The sequence below is a fragment of the Mesoplodon bidens genome, assembly GCF_964165515.1.
Source record: "Mesoplodon bidens genome assembly, chromosome: 2".
Classification (NCBI taxonomy): Eukaryota; Metazoa; Chordata; class Mammalia; order Artiodactyla; family Ziphiidae; genus Mesoplodon; species Mesoplodon bidens.
The window spans coordinates 46236845-46254918 of record NC_138177.1 but is presented as its reverse complement, the minus strand read 5'-3'; positions in this window follow the sequence as shown (position 1 = coordinate 46254918).

The following is an 18074-nucleotide window of genomic DNA, read 5'->3' as shown; positions in this document are numbered from 1 at the left end:
CTTTATTGGACTCACTTAGGGATTACTTTATAGCAAAGGCCAAGGCATAAGATGCATCATCTTTCTTCTTAGAGTAGTTGATTTAACCTTTGGTGTTTCTAAATGCTCTGGGTAATGAATGAAGCCTCATATTTCAAGTTCTTTCTTCGAGGATTGTGGAATATAACAGAAAGTCTTAGAGTGGTATCTGGTCTTGTCTCTGTAACTAACTAGCCTTTTCTTTTAACTTTAATCAAATAACAATATTCTAGACCTGTTCCCTCACCTATAGAATGAAACGGTAGTTGAGTTCTAAGCTCCCCAAGTATACGGTGGCCTTTCTCTTTTTCAGAGTGAACTAATTTGATAAACCAACATTGTAAAAATACAAGGTTAATGAAAATCTTAAATTGACACTTAACTGTTTTCTTATAATTTTTTTTAGTAATCCCAGATACTTGGGTTACTGCCATTTACCCACTCAGTAGCATAGCCCTTAGTGGTTATGTGGCTATAAAAATTAAAAATAGATTGAAATATTAAAAGGCTATTTCTCAGTCAGCTCTACGCTGGAAAAGCAGAGTTGAAAGTCCAGATAGAAGTACACAGAGGTGAAAGGAGGGTAGGACAGGGCTTCCCTGGTGGCACAGTGGTTGAGAGTCTGCCTGCCGATGGGAGAGGCCACAGCAGTGAGAGGCCCACGGAGGGTAGGACACACCTACATTTATTCACTTCTTAGACCTTTCTCAACAACCGTGGTGGTTTTCCTACCCCCATTGCCCTCATCTATCATATTTTATGTGTTTATTTGACTCAGTTCTTGGGCAGGCATAATCAGAGTACAAAATTGATACTTTCTGTTCCTATTTAATGTAGAACATTAACCTCTACCAGTCTAGGTAATTTGGACTTTGAGTATTTGATGTCTACTCACCTCATTTTAAGGATTTCATATTAAGTCCTCATGTTGAAGGGTTACTAAATGGCAAAAGCTGTGAATTCAGCTATTTCTAAGTAAAGTTGTAAACGGAGTAGCCGTAGGGAAATGGGAAGCAAAGTACTACAGGCTTTTGTGACTCGGCATCACTTATTCTCTCAAGGACAGTAAATAGGAAACTGGAGAACAAGTTTCCTTTTTTAGGAAGATTTACAATAGTGGTGATATGTAGTCAGATGGCATAGCGTTGCATTTTTTGTCCCTATCACATGACTTCTTCCCTTGATCCAGGGATCTATCTCAGGGAGAAATAGCAGCAGAGAAAATTTGTGGAGGTGTAAGAGAGAAAGTGACTTGAGTGTTACTCTAGGAAAGTGAAGCAGGGTACTCATCAGGCATGTTGGCCCAGGTATCTGGAGCAATAGAGAGAGTGTTTTTTTGAGCTAGATTTAAAGTGCTATTCTTTGTTCTTCCCCCAGCAAGAGTTAGGCAGAAACTGAAACTGTTCCTCCTATCCCAGGAAAAAAGATGCTGAACTAACTTTTTGGAAAGGATTACGTGATATGCTTATCCAGAGTTGGTTCTAACTCTGCTTTCTTGCAGAAGACAGCTGGTGAGTGTCTACGAAGAGCTGCTTTCATTTCTTTGGGTAGGAAAACCTCTTATTGAATGGGATAAGGAAGAATGGCAAATGAACCAGCTTTTAGTCACACTTAGAGATGTTGGCATCCTGCTTTTGTAAATCTCAAAAAATTTTCATATCAAAAAGGTAACTCTTCTGGGAATGTTGATCAAATTCCTCCTAAAGCTAATCCACAAGGCAGGAGTTTGACCAACCCCACCCAAAGAGGCAAATGTCAAAGGGGATTTGACAAATGTAAAGAGATTTGAGTCTGTTTCAGTGCCCAAATAATGACTGCAGAGTGATGTTGCCCTTATCATATGGGAGACAGACATGAAATTGATTCAGTTGTGACATAGATAGAAAATAAGAAGAAAAGGAGGTGTAGTGTTGGCAAAACAAAAAATCTATACAACTATTCAGTCTGGGTTGTTCTGGAAAGAAAATGTGTTAGATATTTGAAGGATCTGTCTTAAGCAAAACATTCTAAATGCCTAAGAAAACTATAAAACTGAACACGTCCCCTCCCTAGGCTCTCCTACTCTTGTCTCATTCTTCTCCGTCTTCCTCTCTTCATTGCCTCTTCATCTACCCACCCTGCCTCCTATGGGTTTCTCTGGTCACTGAACAAAAGACATGGTACCTGTCTTCAAGGATCTTATAAAACTCAGGGGAAATAAAGCATAAATAATAAGTAGGGCAGAATGTTGTGTTACAGGGTGCAAATAGAGTACGGTGAGCATACAGAGGAGAGATCCGAGGAACTGCAGGAAGGCTTCCTGTATTGGAACAAAACCTTGACCTTTGAATGGTATTTTTAAACATAAGGACTTTTCTTTTTTCCAGATTTTGTTTGGGAAGGAGGAAAGTTTCCAGTGGAACAAAAACAGTTGTATACAAAGGCATGGAGCTAGAAAAACGTAAAGCTGTGCATGTTGTGTTTGGTCTGTGTGTAGGCGTATGAATTTGAAGGGTGGGTTGGGGCCAGATTAAATGCCACGTGGACATTTGGACTTCATTCTCTAAGTTGTAGGGGACTTTAGAGAGATGACATTATTGCAGCCTGCTGTTAAAAAGGTAACTGTAGGGTTAGAATGGAGAATAATATTGGAGAGAAAGTGATAAGAGACAGAGAGATCAGTTAGGAGTCACTGCAGAAATTCAGGCAAGAGATAAAGTCCTAAGTTCAGGAGATAGAATACAAAAGAGGGGTACATGACCGTCCTCTCATCCATGTCTCTCAGGTGTAGAGTTTCCCTATCAAATAATTGCTTTCCTTTTTTCATGAAGCCAGTTTATACTAGGAGATACTGATTTGTTGTTTGTAAAATCACCCCCAAGGAATCACCAGAGAGACAAACCAGGAGAGCTTCTACACTTTTCCCGCATTGGTTGATAATGGTGTTTACTATTCTGAGCTTAAAACCCCTGGGTCCCACCTCACTTTCTTTAATCATTTTGTGATACTTCTTCCCACCTTTTAAATAGTTGGTTTTGCTTTCTATTTGGATGGTGTTCTGCTCTTGCTCTTAGAAGGTATTACATCCTGTCAGGTGATTGCTCTCCGCTCTGACCTACCTTTAGCTTAGCTTAGTGGTCCTCAAAAAAATGATTCCAATCTGGGTCAAGGAAATACAGTGATTTTCACTTTTCTTGTGGCTTTAAGTTTGAAATTACTCCCCCCCAAAAAAGTTTTAGGGAAATGAAAAAAAGGCGTTCCCAAACCATCAACATTAGCATCACTTGGGAACTTGTTAGAAAAGCATATTCTTGAACTCTATTCCAAATCTACTGAATCAGAATTCTGGGGGCTGGCACAGCAATCTGTTTTATTTAGCAAGCCCTTCCAGGTGATTCTGATGCATGATCAAGTTTGAGAACCACTGTCCTAGTTTAACGTCAGTTTATTGCCCCTGCTTTGTATGAACATAAACATCCTTCCCTGTGGTGTGTGTTTTGAGTTTGAAGACATTTCCCAGCACTTAGCATATTTCCCAGAAGGCTGGCCCAAGCAGTTTTTGCATCAATGGGAACAGATGACAAGAGAAGATAGATAATGAGGACAATAAGAAGGAAGGGAAAAGGCAAGGGGAATAGCCAGTTGGATAAAGAAAACATCAGAGGAGGGGGCAAAAGGAGGCATACATGGTGGGGAGTGGTTCTGTGCCCCCAAAGAGACTCAGCCACTTCTGTCATGGTTACTCGATTCAAATGACTCATCCATTTAGAAGTAGAATAAGCATTATAATCATAATTCTTTTGATTACTTGTTGTATGCTGCTGGGTTGTTTGCTCATTCTTAAGCAGAGCCACAGTGGAAGTTTAGTATTTAGTCCCTGCGTTGTTCAAAATCTGAATGTAAAGAATCTAAACCAAGTTTGAGAAAGAGGCCAGAATGTTCTTATCTCATTCTGAAGGGTAGCAGAGCTGCTCAGTGTTCTCTTTAGAACTGAGGGACTTAGCTTGGGATGCTTTCTCGGTAGACTTGGTTTTGCCTATTGAAAATGGGCACCAAGCTTCACAGGAGTAAAGTAAAATGTATGAAACGTTCCCTGAAGGCTTTGTGTGTGTGTGTGTGTGTGTGTGTGTGTGTGAGTGAGTGTGTGAGTGAGGGCGGGTGGTGAGAGGAATGTGGGTGACCCACTGTTTTCCTATTTTTCACTTTAAATTAAGGCTCTTTTGTTTATAAGGTACCAAGATGATTAATAAAGTATATTTTGACCAAATATATATTGACCTCTCATGAGCATCTGCAAGATGGTTAGATAATTTCATGTTTTCAGGAGGTGGAGTTTCATTGCTGGCAGTGGCTTCATGTGTCTCTGTGTTCTTGCTATGCCTAGACTCAGCCTCCATAGTAATGTGCTGTCCTTCTTAAAAATGACACTATTTCCTTCTTTTTTTTTTGGTTATATATTTTATTTTATTTTAACATCTTTATTGGAGTATAATTGCTTTACAATGGTGTGTTAGTTTCTGCTGTATAACAAAGTGAATCAGCTGTACATATACATATATCGCCATATCTCCTCCCTCTTGCGTCTCCCTCCCACCCTCCCTATCCCCCAAAATGACACTATTTATTAAGCCGCCATTGATAGGACATGCTTTGCACAATTCTTTTTACTGGTAGACAGAGGTTCCCCCAACACCTGCTTGTCCCCACTGATCATGAGCAGAGGCACACCATGCAATTCTGGTCAGGGAATACAGTATCTGGTGAACAGAAAAAAGCCCCTGTGCCCCTAAGAGAAGCAACCCTCCTGCTGGTAAGCGTCCTCTGGGGCTGTTTCCCCCAGTCCTCTGGCCGCAGAGGCCGGACTCTTCCCACCATGTCATCACTGTCTCATTTGCTTGCTCCTCTAACCTGTGTTTCAAGTGTAAGGCCCTGAGCAATTCCCGACAAGCGTGACATGGGTAAAGGTGGTGCCGGATAGAATTTGGTATTTTGAGAAAGAAGAACTGCTGCCTGCTTTTTATTCTCTTACCTCTCACTTCAAACCCTAAACTTTCCTCATTCAACTCACCCCGCTGGGTCATTCCTCCACCTAACGTGACTCCAGCAGGACCTGAAAGTTCACTCAGGCTCCTGTTACCTTAGCATCAAAGGCCACTTCAAGGCAAAGGACTTCTTTCTGCCTGCACCTTGTTCCTGGGATCAAAACACCCCCCATCACACCTTTCTTGATTGTAAGGATCCCCTGAAGATTGCCAGTCTGGATCTCGCCCTGGCCATTTCTTTGGCCTCTCTGACGCTTGTCAGTCTTGGCACTCAGAAAGCAGAAAGCGACAGCCATCCTGACGTTGCCACTGTCTATCCCTCTGCTGCAGATTGAAGCCCTGTCCGGCAGCTTATTTCCTCTGTGGGCTGTCATGGTGTGAGGGAGCCGAGGGGAGAGCGGTGGCTGCCCGCTGCAGCTGTCTCCTTTAGAATCAGCCACCCCCATTCCCCAGGTGCCAAAATAGCTCGCTGGGTTTAGAATGCTCCCCATCTCTACCTCTCCCGCCCATGGCAGCGTTGGTAGCAGCTTTCCAACGAGTCTTTTGTTGTGGAAGCTCTAAACCCATGGTAGGGAAATTACCAAGAGACTCTTCCACAGCTTGCCCTCCCTCCCCTTGCTCCGTCTCTTTCTTCCCTTCCTTTGTCTCCTTCCGTAGCTGGGGTCAGAATCCCTAGCCAGACTGAGAGCATGGTTGCGATTCCAGGACCCAGATGCCAATGTGTGGCAGCATCTGGCTTCTTGGCAAGCGTTGCCGGCAGTTGTGCTGGCTGCTTCTAGGCCTGTCATGTGGCTGAGCCCGCTAATGGGGGCCCTGTCACAAAACGGAGTTTCTTTGAGAATATGGTTTCAACCAAGGAGCCCACCAGAAAACAATGAACTGCACTGAGAGGACATGAATTATTGGGCAGGGTGACTGCAGACGAGAGCTTTGATGCTGATCCTGGACCTGTTTTGCAAAAATCCCTGTTTCATGTTGTTGGAGTCTGCTCCTCCTGTAACCTTACCTTCTTGTGCTGTTAGTGTTTCAGGTGCCTTAAGGCATGGAGCTCCTTGAAAGAGAAACACAAATCACGAAAAATGTTGAGATAAAATCCTGCTCCTCAGAGGCGCCCGTTTGGCACGGTGAGCGCATGATAACAGCTTGCTTTAGAAAGGTGACATTTCTGCTGAAGGCTGAATAATAAAGCATGCATTTTAAAAACTCAGCTCTTCCCTGTCTTCTGACGGGTGACTTTTGGAGTGAAGGCCATTTCTTCCATGTGAAGGGTCTTTTTTGAGGCTAGCCTCTCCAGCCCTAAACAGGGGTTGGTTAACTCTTGTCATCAGTGATGTGGCCACGGAGCTCTTTAAATGAATTATCACATAATAGGGCTGTTAGTACTTTTTTTCTAGGTGCAAATACTGAGTACTCAGAATGTGTCAAGCCCTGTCTGAGGCATTGAGGAGCAGAGACAAAGATGAAGAACACCACAGAGTTGCTGCCCTCCCCCAACCCAGGATGCAGGCCACTGGTGCCCGGATTACATATGCTTCCATTATTTCATTTCTTCCCCACACCTACACAATTGGACAGGGCAGCGATATGCTCTGTGTTTTACAAAGGGAGGAAGTAAAGTCCGGAGAAGTTGCCTTACCCCAGTTGGCATGGCAAGCTAGTAAGAGCTGTGATTGAAAACTGGGTATAGCTGTACTTCTGGTCCACTAAGCAGTTATGTGTTGGATTCTTAGGTTATAAACGCCTAAGGGCAGGGACTATGTCTTTAACTTTTTGCACATCTGCCCCCAATTAGCAACCTCTACTCACTCATGACCCTGTCCCCATACATCTCACCTCAAAACACACACACACACAAACACACACACACACACACACGCACGCACGCACCAATACAGGGACTCTACAAACTGAGGCCAAGTTCTTCCTGTGACAGGCTAAAGGAAGGAATCAAGAGGAAGGATAAAGCAAAAAATTAGCTTGAATTAAAAGATGGTGATGATCCTGGGAAGAATGGTGGTAATGATGGCAGCATACTACTCACATAATCCCAAGTATAAACGTACAGGGCAATTCGATAAGCGAAGCCAAAATTTCATAGGTGACATTTACAACAAAACTAGGTAACAGGATACCAGGAATCCCAGAATGTGAGCAGTTGGGGACAAAATACCAAGAACCACAAGACTCGCATGATAAGCACATCCATGTGGGCAACAAAAGGAAGAAACAGTGCAGCTTTTGACTGGACCGGAGAACAGGAGAATCCTAGCTAGCCTACTGGTACTCATTAGGAAACTCAGTGGGCCAAGTTGAGGACAACAGCTGAAGGTGAAGGCGTTTTGCCTGCTCAAACACCTGGTAAAGTGCAAAGAGCTTGCAATACAAGAGAATAAAGGGGTGGGCTCCTTGAACTCTCAAAATTGACCTGCCAGAACAGCTTTCTAGTACAGAGCCCTACACTGAGAAGAAATTGCTGGGAATGGAATCAAAACGGAGCAGGGTAGGGACAAGAGAAAGGTCCAGTTCAAAGGAAGAGAAGGGCAGCCAGGAAATCTCAGAAGCCAAGACGTCATACTTCTTCTTTTTTTTTTTTTTTTTTTTAAACACTTCACAAAAACAACAGAAGAGGGAGCTCTGTGAAGTTGGAGCCTTTTAAAATTTAACCTGCTTCATTCTCATAGTTTAGGAAACCTAATTTCACATAAAAATACACAACAGAAAAGAATCAAGTCCCATACAAAGTTGTTATAAGAAAAAAAAGAGAATTAGGAATAGAATAATATCCTTACAGATAATGAAAGCATTCTGGAAAGATGTTCTCACAAACAGATAAAAATTAATTTACAATTTCAAAATGCACTGCAAGACAATAAGAAAATTATACAAGACAGGAAAGAACAGCATAAATCATAAGTAGAAAACTCAGAAATGATGTGACATCTCAGGAAAGACTTAGAGATAAATTTAAACAAATATTTCAGAAATGAAGATTAAACTGGGAGGACCAAAAGAGTGAATAAACACGATAGATAATGCCTTAAGAGAAATATAAAATGAAAATTAAAAATTAAAAAAAATTTTTCTTATTTCAGACTTTTAGTGCAGTTTTGGGTTCACAGCAAAATTGAGGGGAAGTTACAGAGAATTCCCAAAGGCCCTTTGCCCCACACATATGTAGCCTCCCCCATCATCAACATCCCCCACCAGAGTGGTACATTCATTACAACTGATGAGCCTACATTGACACATCATTACCACCCAAAGTCCAAGTTCATGGTTCACTGTGGGTGTCACACTCTTGGTGTCACACTTTCATTACAAATGTATAATGACACGTATCCATCATTATGGTGTAAAGAGTATTTTCACCGCCCTCAAAATAGTCTGCAACTGCCTATTTATCCCTCCCTACCTTCTCCCACCCCTGACACCTGGAAACCACTGAACATTTTACTGACTCCATTGCTTTTCCTAGAATGTCATAGATGGAATCCATATGTGATGCAGCCTTTCAGATTGGCATATTTCACTTAGTAATATGCATTTAAGGCTCCTCCATGTCTTCATGGTTTGATAGCTCTTTTTTTTTTTACTAGTAAATTTATTTATTTTTGTCTGTGTTGGGTCTTCGTTGCTGCATGCAGGCTTTCTCTAGTTGCGGCGAACGGGGGCTACTCTTCCTTGCGGTGCACGGGCTTCTCTTCCTTGTGGTGCACGGGCTTCTCACTGAGGTGGCTTCTCTTGTTGCGGAGCATGGGCTCTAGGCGCTCGGGCTTCAGTAGTTGCGGCACGTGAGCTCAGTAGTTGTGGCTTGTGGGCTCTAGAGCACAGGCTCAGTAGTTGTGGCACATAGGCTTAGTTGCTCCATGGCATGTGGGATCTTCCCGGACCAGGGCTCGAATCCATGTCCCCTGCATTGGCAGGCAGATTTTTAACCACTGCGCCACCAGGGAAGTCCCAGCTCATTTTTAAAATTTTTATTTTTTCTTATGTTTATTTTTCAAATTCTTGGCTGCATTGGGTCTTCGTTGCTGCATGCAGGCTTTCTCTAGTTGTGGTGAGCGGGGGCTACTCTTAGTTGTGGTGCACGGGCTTCTCATTGCGGTGGCTTCTCCTGTTGCAGAGCATGGGCTCTAGGTGTGTGGGCTTCAGTAGTTGTGGCACACAGGCTCAGTAGTTGTGGCTCGTGGGCTCTAGTGCACAGGCTCAGTAGTTGTGGCTCACGGGCTTAATTGCTCCATGACATGTGGGATCTTCCCAGACCAGGGCTCGAACCCGTGTACCCTGCATTAGCAGGTGGCGTCTTAACCACTGCGCCACGAGGGAAGTCCCCAGCTCATTTCTTTTTAAGGCTGAATAATTTTCCATTGTTTGGATGTACCACAATTTATTTATCCATTCATCTGCTGAAGGACATCTTGGTTGCTTCCAGGATGGTTGGGCCATCATGAATAAAGCTGCTATAAATATCCATGTGTAGGTTTTTGTGTGGACATAAGTTTTCAACTCATTTGGATAAACACTAAGGAGCTTGACTGCTGGATTGTATGGTAAAAGTATGTTTAGTTTGATAAGAAAATGTCCAGTGGTCTTCCAAAGTGGCTATTCCATTTTGCATTGCTACTGGCAATGAATGAGAGTTTCTACTGCTGTACATCCTCTCCAGCATTTGGTGTTGTCAGTGTTTCAGATTTGGGGCATTCTAATAGGTGTGAGGTGATATCTCATTATGGTTTTAATTTGCATTTCTCTGATGACGTATGATGTGGAGCATCTTTTCATATGCTTATTTGCCATCTGTGTATCTTCTTTAGTGAAGCACCTGTTAAGGTTTTGGCCCATTTTAAAAATTGGGTTGCTCATTTTCTTATTGTTGAGTTTAAGAGTTCTTTATATATTTTGGAGAACAGTCCTTTATCAGATATGTATTTTGCAAATATTTTCTCCCAGTCTAGGGCTTGTCTTCTCATTCTCTCGACATTGTCTTTTGCAGAGCAGAAATTTGAAATTTTAACAAAGTCCTGCTTATCAGTTATTTCTTTCATGGAAAGTGCTTTTGGTCTGGTATCTAAAAAGTCACTGCCATACCTAAATTCATCTAGGTTTTTATTCTAGGAATTTTATAGTTTTTTTTTAATCTTTAGGTCTGTTATCCATTTGTGAAGGGTGTAAGGTCTGTGTCTGGATTCATTTTTTTGCATGTTCAGTTGTTTCAGTACCATTTGTTGAAAAGACTCCATTGTATTGCCTTGGCTTCTTTGTCAAAAATCAGTTGACCGTATTTATTTGGTTCTGTTAATACTTCTGGGGTCTCTATTCTGTTTAACAATCTATTTGTCCGTTCTTTCACCAATACCACACTGTCTTGATTACAGTAGCTTTATAGTAAATCTTTAAATTGGATAGTGTCAGTTGTCTAACTTTGTCTTTCAATATTGTGTTGGGTATTTTGGGTCTTTTGCCTTTCCATATAAACTTTAGAATCAGTTTGTTGATATCCACAAAATAACTTGCTGAGATTCTGATCGGGATTGCATTGAATCTATAGATCAAAGTGGGAAGAATTGACATCTTGACAAATTTAGTCTTCTTATCTATGAACATGAAATATCTCTCCATTTATTTAGTTCTTTGACTTTGTTCATCATAGTTTTGTAGTTTTCTGCATACGAAGGTCTTTTCTTTTTCTTTTTGTTCAACTTATACTAAAATATCTCATTTGGGGGGGGTGCTAATATAATGGCATTGTGTTTTTTAACTTAAAATTTCACTTGTTCATTGGTGGTATATAGGAAATTGTATCCTGCAACCTCGCTATAATCGCTTACTAGTTCCAAGAGTTTTTTTGTCAGTTCTTTCCGATTTTCTGCATAGATAATCATGTCATCTGTGAACTATCTGGAGGTAAATCTCATGATATTGTAGGGGACCCCAATGACTGAGTCCCCTCGAGTTTTTAAGTCTCAAGCTTGTCCACATTGAGCCTCCATCACTTTGTCAATTACAATTCAGGTTTTCCTACCACAGCCTAGGTTCCCACCTGTGAGTCTTCCATTTGTGAATTTCTGCTATAGTAAGCCATGACTCCCTGTACTCACTTGTCTGTCTCTCCAGTCTTGGGAGCAGCAGTTTGCCTTGTGTCCTTGCCCATCTCTTACAGATGAAGAAGAGTTGTTGTTTTTTCAGTCTGTTCAGAATTTTACTTGTTGTTAGGATAGAGTGGTGACTTCTAAGCTCCTTGCATGTGGAACCGGAAACTGAATGTCAGAAAATTTTTTTAAATAAAAAAATTAAGAGAGAAAGAGATACAAAGGGTTAAAGAAAAAGTGCCAAATATTCAAGTGGGCAAAGGAAATTGGATATATGGTTGGTAGAAGATCACAAAGAAAACCAAAGCAAGGCAATTGAACTATAAAAACTAATTCAAGAAAACTTTCCTGAAAATTAAAAAAAACTAGATATAGAAATAGCACACTGCATACCTGAGAATGACTACAGTATGACTAACACCAAGAAGAGGAAGAAATCCTTTGAGCTTTTAGAAGAAAAAGTGCACGTGACTTACAAAGGAGAAAAGATTATCATTAATCACTTCTCAACAACAGTGTTTTACTGAGGGGGAAAAAATGAAACAACATAGAGTTGACCCTTGAACAACGTGGGTTTGAACTCTGTGGGTCCACTTACATGTGTTTTTCAATAGTAAATACTACAGTACTACACCATCCATGGTTGGTTGAATCTGCAGATGTGGAACTGTGGATACAGAGGAACTGCAGATATGGAGTGCCAAATATAAGTTATGCCTGAATTTTCTACTGTGTGGAGGATTAGGTCCCTTAACCCTTGTGTTGTACAGGGTCAACTGTATTTAAAATAAATAAAGAAAGAGTGAGCCAAGGATTTTATACCCAATAAAGCTAACTTTTAAGTATAAAGAGCACAATAGTTATCAACATGTGAGTATTCATGGAGTATTATTTGCATGAGCTCTTCCTGAGAAATCTACTAGAGAATATATTGTAGACAACTGAGGTGATGAGAAAGACACCAACGTAAGACTTAAGCATTAAGTGGGGACTTCCCTGGTGGTCCAGTGGTTGAGACTCCACATTTCTGATGCAGGGGGCACGGGTTCGATCCCTGGTTGGGGAACTAAGATCCCACGTGCCGTGCAGTGCAGGGCGGGGTGGGGGGAAGACTTAAGCATTAAGTAAATAGTTGCCTGTAGAACTAGGACTAAAGGAGGTCTAAGGGGGAAAGAGTATAGTGTGTAATGACCATATGCCCTGACAGTGTAGATCTGGTAGATCTATTTTTTTTTTAATGGGGAAAGTAGGGAGAGTATATACACAAATATAAAAATAGTTTTGGTAATCATGTTGGTGGTGATATTAATGTTGTCATTCTGAGATTGTTGCCATGTAACGTGGGATAAAACAAATAAGTCATTGTGAAATGTTCTATCATCCTCTCTGCTTTTAAGAACCAGGATTCTCAGAATGGAAGAAAGAAGATTCTGATGTTACAGAGAAGTGGTTAGGTAAAAGCTCTGTAGTGTTGAATTTGAATAGAGAGCACCAATATGCATTTATAAGATGTTTTTTCTTTGAATCAATACTATTTCCTAGTTTATTCCACTGAAAAGTCTTAGAAACTATGTCTAATTTAGCAAAGAGCATCTCTAGCACTCAGATTGTGGTTTTGAAATACCATTTTTCTGTAAAATAAATTATGGCTTCTTGGAGAAATAAGTCTGGGGCAGAAAGTTACAAAATGAAGCTGAAACATCTTGGATAACAAGGAAGCAATCAAAGATTTCTAGGGTCATGTCAAAAGGACACAGAGCCTCCTACTGGCCAAAGATGGGACAACTTGACCTTTAGTAATGAGAAAAACCGAAACCCATCATGTATGTTTAATCCATGATTTGATAATGATATTACAAAGAATGATCACTGTCAGAGAATTATAGAGAACTAATTCATTATCTTGAAAACTGGGAAATAAAGGGAAAGAATTAAGCATTTATACTGATTTTTATATGAACTGTATCACTGGGTATCCAAATAGTAAATGAGGGACAAAGTCTCTTATAGAGTTACTCCAGCTACAGAATGTAAAAGAAGTGATAGAATTAGACTATCACCATTTTGCAACCCCTAATGGATGGATACAAGCATTAAACATCAATGGCTGCTAAGATTATAAAAAGAAAGACAACCAGACATTTTGTGTCTCCTATAGTATTATTGCTAAACACCACCTGTAGTCTTCATGAAGGGGTCCAAAAGTGGTCTGATACTTAAGTGGACTGAGCTTGCAATTTTCAGGAAATACAGAAGTCATAGGAACATGTTGAACTTTTCCATGAGTATGCAGTCAGCAACATCAAGACACTGGGAAACTATATGTCAAATTGCCTGAATTCTTCAACAGATAATTTATAAAGATATGAAAATGTTGGAGGAGAAACCCATAGATTAAAAGAAAGATACTGAAAATTTTAAGGGCATATCTAAACAATAGTGTCTAGAGATGCACATTTTGATGATAAAATGATTTTTAAAATGCAAAGAAGTGATAACTACAACAGGATCACTGTTACTTTGGGGGAAGGGAGGGATTATGATTGGGTGGGGCACATGGAGGGACTTCTTGGGGATACTATATATATATATACACACATAATACATATACACAGATATAAATGTATAAATAAAAATAAAAATATAAAAAATATATAAATAGAAATAAAGAGGATGTTGGCTACCTTGACCTTTTACTAGATATGAGTTTCTACAGAGCTACTCCTAGCCTTTATCTTTGTGCCATTTAGAAAAAGGCAGCCCTTCCTTGGGCATTTACTGCTATTGGCCAGTAAATACAAAAATCTATAATAATGCCTATGAATGAAAAGTGCCTCTTTGATGGTGCTTTTGTGCAGTGTACAACCTGCACAACGTTATGAAATAGCCTTGAGTCTCTGTGTTGGTTCAGGCCCATCTCTGTTCAGTGTTATTAGGGAAAGGGATTCTTTTTTTCTTTTGCAACACCATTTTGTTCTTTGAGGGATTTTACTTAAGTGCAATTTAGCAATCTAGTACGATAGAGGAAGTGCTATTCTAGCTAATATATCTCTTACTCATTTTAGCATGCAGTATCCCTAAGGTAGAATTAAGTATTTCCTGAGATGTTATATAGTATTAGAAAGATTTAGGGGGGCTGACTGGCTGCTGAGGCAGGATGTTCCATGGCATTATACCCCTGCTCTGCTAGCACAATTTGGGTGCTAGACCCCATCTTGGCCAGGGCCAGAACTGGATTCACCATAATTCATCAGGTTCAAGGAGATAGATCCACATTAACAGAGGTTCAAAAGACTGTGATATGAATCAGAATGTCAGTTTATTAATTTTCCAAAATAAAAGTAACTGCTAAATGAGTGAGGGTACTCATGTTATCTCTGTTTTCTCCCTACTAGGCAAGTAAATACCTTAGAAGACAGAAGGTTATGTGGTTTGCAAAGGGAGGTGGCTGATCCTAATGGTTGGTGACATTCTTATCACATTCTTCTGATCCACCCACCTCTACTCCAGGGAGAAACCTGCCAGCTGGACCAAAACACTTGTGTCAGCCGTGTCAACATTGTGCGATACACACACTTACAAATTCTTGCTGTCTAGTTGATCTTTTCCCAGGCTCCACATAGAGAGAGAAAGGAAACACCTTCACAGTCAGCCAGAGCATCTGGGTCAACCCTAGTGATTGGTGGCATGACCGTTGAAGCAGCCTGCTAACCTCACATATAAAGAATTTCAGGGCCTCCCTGGTGGCGCAGTGGTTGAGAGTCCGCCTGCGGATGCAGGGGATACGGGTTCGTGCCCCGGTCTGGGAGGATCCCATATGCCGCGGAGCGGCTGGGCCCGTGAGCCATGGCCGCTGGGCCTGCGCGTCCGGAGCCTGTGCTCCGCAACGGGAGAGGCCACGACAGTGAGAGGCCCGCATACCGCAAAAAGAAAAAAAACAAAAAAACAAAACAAAACAAAACAAAACAAAAAAAAAAAAAAAAAAAAAAGAATTTCAGGTAAATGAATCTAACAAACTTGCAGTACCTTGAATGGACTAAACACAAAGAGGAACCAGCAATGGTTCCTGGTCTTAAGTAGCTTACAGCCTTGTAGGGCCAGCTTTAAACGTTCTTTGCCCACTTCTGCTTGAAATATATATATATATAGATAGATAGATACACACACACACACACATACACACACACACACATATATATATATATGTAGTGTGTTTGTGTGGGTGTGAGATTGAATCAGAGAAAGCATCAAAATAAACTTTAGCTTGGCCTGTATCTGAGCATTGCGAGATTCAGATTACTGGGTCTCTGTCTAAATAAAGTTTTATTGGATTTCTTTTCTTAGACTTACATATAACAGGACTGAACTATACCTGAGTCCAGTCTGTAAATTTTATTAGATGGGATTGGATCCTATTGGATGCAGACTTATCAGGTAGAAGCTTGCTGTTTGGTTGTATATTTAGAGAAATAGCAGTAATTTCCTCTGAGGATGGCAAAGTACTAAGAAAGGGGACTACATCTCTCTTCCCTTCCTTTAATGCTGTAGGTCTGTATGGTTGGGTCTGGCTGCTTTTGTTTATTTGTTTGTCGGTTTTATCTAATCCGGCATAGAACATGGAGCTATCCGTGCTGCTCCAGGTTTCTGGGCTTCTGCTCCGGGCTCAGGTGATCATGGTGTGTGACCCCCTGCTGTTCCTCAGGCCCATCAGCCACATGGCCACCGTAGTACCTTCTCACAAGCCTGGCACCTGGTCTGGAGACAGAGGGTTTAAAATTAAACATGCTTTCCATCCTGGAATTTTGAATTAACCTTTAGAACTCAAATGAGTGGTTGGCTATGACAGCGAAAGAATTAATCTGGAGAGTTGGATGCTCAAAAAAAAAAAAAAAAGACTTAAAGGCCATGCCCATTAAATATATTGGACCTGAAATGGAGATGATTATGTGTATTTTGGATTTAAAAGAGTTTTGTAAAGAAATTTCTTTTCCCCGAGTTTTTGGTTTAATTGCCTGGCAGGGTGGGAAATCCCAGCACAACAGCATGGAACTGGGGCATGAAAAGCAGCAAGTGAAACGGATTTATGAAGCCCATAAATAAAAATGAAACTCAGTTCATTGTCCAAATTGAGTGGAAAGGCACAATCTATCCCTAGTCTGATAAACAGAAGAATGGGACACACATAGGGGAAGTTCTTTCCATTTTAATAAGGCCAGATAAAGGTAACATAACTGAAGAATTTCAGAAAAAGAGACACTTCCTTTTGCCAGACTTGACCCAACTCTGTGCTATGGGGGGGAATTGCACACTTTTCCAAAAAGAAGTACAATTGACTGCATGTTTAAACAGTGCCCTAAATGAGTATTTTCCTATAAAAGCAACGGCAGTGAAAGGAATGAGAAAAAAGTAAAGGCCAAAGTGGCAGCCCTGGTAGGAGATTTTCATACTTCTGGAATTTGAGGGGTTGCCAGCCTTTTACTCTTCTCTCCTAAGAAGTACACTGGTACTTAACTGTTCTTCAAAGCCTGTTTATTCCTGTACAAATGGATCAGATAAGATGGAGGTGAGTGTCAACAGTGAACAGCTATACTTTTTTAAAAAAACATAATGGAGAGTGCCTACAACTTGAATGGCAGGATATTTGTGCTCTGTGGCTCGTCAGTGAGCTGTGGGCCACAGTATGCTTCCTACTCCACACTGATTACCAGCCACTCCTTCTCTCCTGTGTCAATTCAGCATGTTCTCTTTCCAACTAAATTCCTGGGTTTTTTAGGTTTTTCTTTGTAGCTTTTTGCTGGTCCATTATCAACCTCTTCCTGGGCTTGGTTGTGACGAGGGAAGGTATACCAGTTGGTTGGTACAAATTAAGAGCGCAGTCACTACTCATGAAACAGGAGGGAAGCCAGTGGGCTTATAAGGGAATCAAACCCAGGCATGAACTTACCAACTTTAACATGGAACTAAAAACTCACTCATCATTCATTTAATAAAAATTTTGAACACTTGTCTTAACACTACTCATCCTGCTAGGCATTTACATGATTCAAAGATAAATTAGGGGCTTCCCTGGTGGCACAGTGGTTAAGAATCTGCCTGCCAATGCAGGGGACACGGGTTCAAGCCCTGGTCCAGGAAGATCCCACATGCCACGGGCAACTAAGCCCGTGTGCCACCATTACTGAGCCTGCGCTCTAGAGCCCACGTGGCACAAATACTGAGCCCATGTGCTACAACTACTGAAGCCCCCGCGCCTAGAGCCCATGCTTGGCAACAAGAGAAGCCACCAGGATGAGAAGCCCACGCACTGCACAAAGAGTAGCCCCCGCTCACCGCAACTAGAGAAAGCCTGCACACAGCAACCGAAGACGCAGTGCAGCCAAAAAAAAAAAAAAAAGATAAATTAGACCTGGCTCCCACCCTCAGTAATCCCATAGCAACGGGCAGAGTCCTCATTTCCTCCCTCAGTGTTCATCAGCACCCCTAGGCCACTCCAAGAAATGTTCAATCTAGGTAAAAATGGCATGTCTGCTTTGCAAATGTGGCTTCCAGACAAGTTCTGTAAGCCCCTTCCAACTGGATTGCTCCCTAAACCTATCTTATAAATAGAAATTCTGAAGCTACCACAGCCTCCCGGGGATGCACTGAAAATATACTCTGGCAACTAAAAGGCCACATAATCAAACCATCTCTTCATCCATCTCTGTATTCATGCATAATTCAAGACTCAAGAAGACTGGTAGATTCCCTCCCACTTCTTTGTGCGAACTTGTGGAAGCATCCTGTCACCTTTTTGCACACTGGGGAGAAACCATCCCTCTCTGGGAGATGATGAAGTCTCTTCCACTGCCTCCTCTCACCCTTTAGCTTCAAGAATCGACTCTACAGCAACTTAGCCAACTTGATTGAAGACATGTCCAATGCAAACTCCTGGAATTGATCTTTCTTG